Raw genomic sequence first — 4,812 nt, forward strand, 5'->3', positions numbered from 1 at the left:
CTTTTGCCAACCAGCAAGGAGAAGCCAAACCCCAGGTAACTCAAACAAAGAAAGATGTATTAATATAACATAAAACAGAACTTTGACCTTGTAGTGTTCATGTGTGTGCACTCCATATAAACACTGGAAGGTGTGATAGAAAAAAAAATAAATTTAATAAAGAAACAATACATTGGACAGTAAGTAGAATATATTTAAAGTAGTGACTGCAAAGTAAACGAGAGTGAAGCAACTAGTGGGGAGGTGTGGAGCTTACCATGTGTGGATTGCACCATACTGAACTCTAAAGAGAGGATTATATGTTTAGGTTAGGTGCAGTTGTCTAAGTGGAGCTTAGAAAGAAAAGCATCTGGACTTCTTTAAGTTGCTTGAAGATGTTTCACCTCTCATCCGAGAAACTTCTCGAAGTCCAGAGACTTTTCTTTCCAAACTCCTTAGACTACGATGACCTGGATGACTGAGAACCTTCACAGAAGTTAGGTGCAGTTGTTAAAAGGCGTTGTTGTGCTAAGAAACTTTGCATCCTGGCATTCACGCGGCTGGCTTTACTTGCTACTGACGAAGCACAGCAATTGAAAAACCTCAAGCAAAGACGAGTGTGACGCTCTTCTCCATTTTACCCAATGCATTTGTAATTTTTCAAGTAAAATTAACAATTTTATTTTTTTTTACATGTTGACAGGTTTATTTTTTACCAAGTACATGTTAACACTTGTTTGCAGAAACAAGATAAGAAGACCAAAAAAAGAAAAAGAAAAATAAGTTGTCTCAAGTGGAACTTTGCCAAAGGAGGCCTCACATAAAAGATGGGACCGGCTGCCTTAATTAGGCTCGGCTTGCTAGTTCTTCGGCTGCTTTAATTCATCATGCCATAGATTCAGCGAAGTCCTGGATATATCCCTGAGAGATTTTGGTCCATTATGACATGATAGTATCACACATTTGCAGCAGATTTGTTGGCTACATACCCGTGATGCAAATATCCTGTTCCACCACAACCCAAAGGTGCTCTTGGAGATAAAGATCTGGTGACTGTGGAGGCCATTTGAGTACAGTGAACTCATTGTCATGTTCATGTTCATATCAGACACCATAGCGCAGTTTCAGAGGTCCTGTGTCTATCTTTAGGTCAAAGTTGTTTTTACAGATTGAGAATGCAACATTGAGCAGGTGGTAAGTGCATGTAAAATCTACTTTGGACCTATCCTATCACCCTGGCAACTTGGAACATGAAGCTTTCTAAATAGTAATTGTCTCACATGAGACTCTCCTGGCTGAGAGTTATAAGCCTCGTGCAACACCACTCTTCCAGCATTCTTGTGCAGATTTTGTTGCTTGTTTTCAAAGTGGAAACACTTCTTTGAGTAATTCTACCCACTTCTCATTTTCAGAGCATCAAATTCTGCCATATTTTAAGAAGCTGCCGCCCTCTCCAAATAACACCGAAGGTGTTTTTAACCATCTGAGCCTGATGCGCTTAAGTTATAATAAGACAGGTTTGTGACAACTGTATATATGACATTTGCATGCACTGATCATGGGCATGAATGTGCATGTGTTTGAATTCATGGTGAATTTTCTCTAATCTACACAGGGTCAAAAGTGTACATACGAGCTTAAATGCATATTCTCTGTGACTGTTTTGCTGCACATGGTGTTGGTACGTTGCACAATTTTTGGTGTCTAAATCTATCAAGGAGCTAAAAGGGTGTCAAATTTCTGTCAGTCCATCAACCCAATAATGATTTGTTACAATATCTTTTAAATAATTTTTTACAATACTATAATTTAATTGTTTTAAACTGTTACTTGCATAAAGAAATCTTGTCTTTATGGGATAATACACTAATCTTTTTGTATAAAAAAAATGTCAGTGTTTTAATGAACAGTTAATTTCTGTTAGTATTTAGTAAAAATCAGATGCCTGAATACTCTGTGTTGCATGAATCGATGATGAAGAGTCGAGAGGCCTTTTAGGGATAATAGAATGCCATCGCTAAGAGTTGCGTATTCTTACAAACAAAGCTTAAGGTGCTTCATTAAAAAACTACAGGATGATTTGCAAATGTTCTGCAACTCTCTGTGTGGAAAATAGGGATCACTTTATGTTGAATGTAAAATAATAAGACTCGGACGCATGCTGGTTATGCAATGATCGGCAGAGCTAAGGCACTACTAACGGTAGTATAGTCTACACCAGAGTTACGCTGCATGTTTGACGACTGCACTTCAGGGCACTCAGACTGAGATATTTAAGTCTAATGCATGTTTCTTTTTTATGAATGCATGCAGATAAGATTCCTTCTGTCCCTGTGGTCAAATGTTATCACCAACATCTCTCAAAAGAAAACATCTGAGTCTTGATCTCCTGACAGAGCACAAAAAAGGAAAAGAGCAGCAGGCTAGAAAGAAAAACAACATATTAGTTAAATTTATAATGGCTACAGGAAGAACATATGGAAGGTGCGGCTTTAAAAAATACAAATTGCAACAATCCGAGAGCATTATGTAACACTGAGAATAATACGTCACAGTGACCAGTTCACATCTTCTCTATCTCCATTAGACATCATTAGTTGGGCTCTTTTAACAGCCAGTATAAAACTGTCTGTCAAAAAGCGGCTTTGGCATCCAGGGTACTAAGAGGTCAAAAAAATCACCCACTTAACAGAGCACGTCTTTAAAAGCACCAGTATTAAAGAGGCGTTAATTATACACGTACACATGAGAGCGATTCATGGCTAGCCGGCTATTCTGGAGTCATGAAAATGAGGATTTCCTAATTTTGGCAACTTTAAAATAACATAAAACCGAGAATGTGTTTTTTGAGTAATGAGTTCTAACGCTGTAGTAGAAAGGAGATTTACGTGTTGCTCACATATGACATAAGCTTCAGTCTATGACCACGGTTAACTGAAAAAAACAAATTTCCTGCTTGTGTCTTCTTCTGTGTTCTAATCATCAGGATGCAATAAGGTTTGCGCTGAACAACGCATAATTCACATTTCAACTGTGAAGTGACCTCCCAGCTTTGCCACTTTAACTCAGAATGTTCACTTCACATGTGCCGTGAAGGCCTAAAAGGTATTATAAAGCTGGCCCGAGGAAAATGGTGAAACAGGGGTGTTATGAAAGCCACCTTTCAACGACACAGCTGAGACTTTGTCTCAAACTGTTTTTATTTTTTTGACAGTGAGATCACTTTACTCAACTAACTTCTAGTGTCGCTAGATCTCAATTTAACACAGCACCTTAGAGATGCAGGAGCGTGTTAGTATATTTCAAACACTTTGATATAGCTATGGCATGAAGAATTAAAGCAGCTAACCCAGCACTAACAAGGTGCACAAAATAAAGTAGTCAGTCAACTTTGAGCAGACAATTTACATGAAGCCTCATCGGCAAAGTGCCACTTTAGAAAGCTTTTTCCTTTTTTTGTGTGTGTTTATAGAGCAGGCTTCTTATCTTATATCCACAAACGAGTGTTAATCTGTACTAGTTAAAAATAAATCTATTAACATGTAAAATATTTTTGTTTTACTCACTTAGCTATGAACGCATTTGTTTAAGTGAACAAGGACTTCATGCAGGTCTTTGCTTAAGGTCTCTAAATTATCATGCTTGGTCAATAGCCAGGTGGGGATATAGAGACCACGTGATTTACATGAATTGTTATGTCAGGACCCAACATTTCCTGGCATAATGATGCATTTAAACAACCTAAACACACAACATGCAGAGGGTTCCTAGTTTAAACCTCCTTGTTGGCTGGAACCTTTCCTTGCATGTCCTCTCAGTGCCAAATAAAACTATGACACACTGTACAACATTGTCATACATCAGGCCAGTCTGTGTCACTCAGAAGAGCTTTTTAGAGACGGGAAACAAACAGGAAGTTGCTGCAACATTTCTGTCGCCCATCAGTATTCGTTTATTTTAAATTATGTTGTTAAGTTGTAGCAAAAATCTACCATTATTATTTTCAACCAGTAAAACCCGACCAGCCTCTGGTGTTCACAAAACTAAACTTCTGTCTTCTTCTGTGTTCCAAGTTTGTTTCTAGGAAGTGCAACTTAGCAGTATTTCTATAGAACATGAGAACATCCTACAACGTTACACAGTAAGTGCTGACAAGTAACAGAATTTTTTTTAACATGTAAAAGTGTGAAGGTGATAAACAACACATTCCAAAAAGTTCAAAACGCACTTGTGAGAATGTCTCAAAAGATGAGCAGAACAAGCACAAGACAGCAGCATAAAATTCAACACGGGATGAACACGCAGGATGCGTAAACATGTCTGCACTCAACATAAAGGATGTATATTCATATATGCACAAGGCACATTAAGAAAGTATATTTAGGGCAGTGAAGCTACATGCCTGAAATATTATTTTGGTGTGCAGTAACTGGTGTAAGTTCTGAATTACAATAAAGTAGCTTTTCTATTCTATTTTTTAATATGGGTTTCTGTGCATATTCATAACTTACACACAATACTTACACTAGAAAAGAGTTTCATTTTCAAGGATTAAGTATGAAATGTTTATTTATGTAGGAATTATTCATCCTAAGTAGTGTGACAAGGAGTGTTGTTTTTTTGTTTTTGTTTTACACACACACACACACACACACACACACACACACACACACACACACACACACACACACACACACACACTCTGTTATAAACTGTTTCCTGTCCATCCAGCACTAACAAGAAAAACAAAGCTGATAAAATAGGCTATAAATAAGCTTTACATGAAGACTGGCCCTTATCATCCATACCATGTAGTTTATTTCTTTTATCATT

The 4,812-nt window shown here is 37.5% G+C and overlaps 1 long non-coding RNA gene across 1 annotated transcript; it reads left to right on the forward strand.

Moving 5' to 3' along the window:
• LOC102198059 (uncharacterized) lies at nt 1-4,114 on the forward strand. The gene is made up of 3 exons (XR_311779.1): nt 1-35; nt 1,392-1,496; nt 4,053-4,114. It is a non-coding gene; the product is annotated as an uncharacterized LOC102198059 (long non-coding RNA).
• Nucleotides 4,115-4,812: the final 698 nt, after the last annotated feature.

The sequence above is a fragment of the Pundamilia nyererei genome, unplaced genomic scaffold (assembly GCF_000239375.1).
Source record: "Pundamilia nyererei isolate P.nyererei 1_Seehausen unplaced genomic scaffold, PunNye1.0 scaffold00060, whole genome shotgun sequence".
NCBI classification, from domain to species: Eukaryota; Metazoa; Chordata; class Actinopteri; order Cichliformes; family Cichlidae; genus Pundamilia; species Pundamilia nyererei.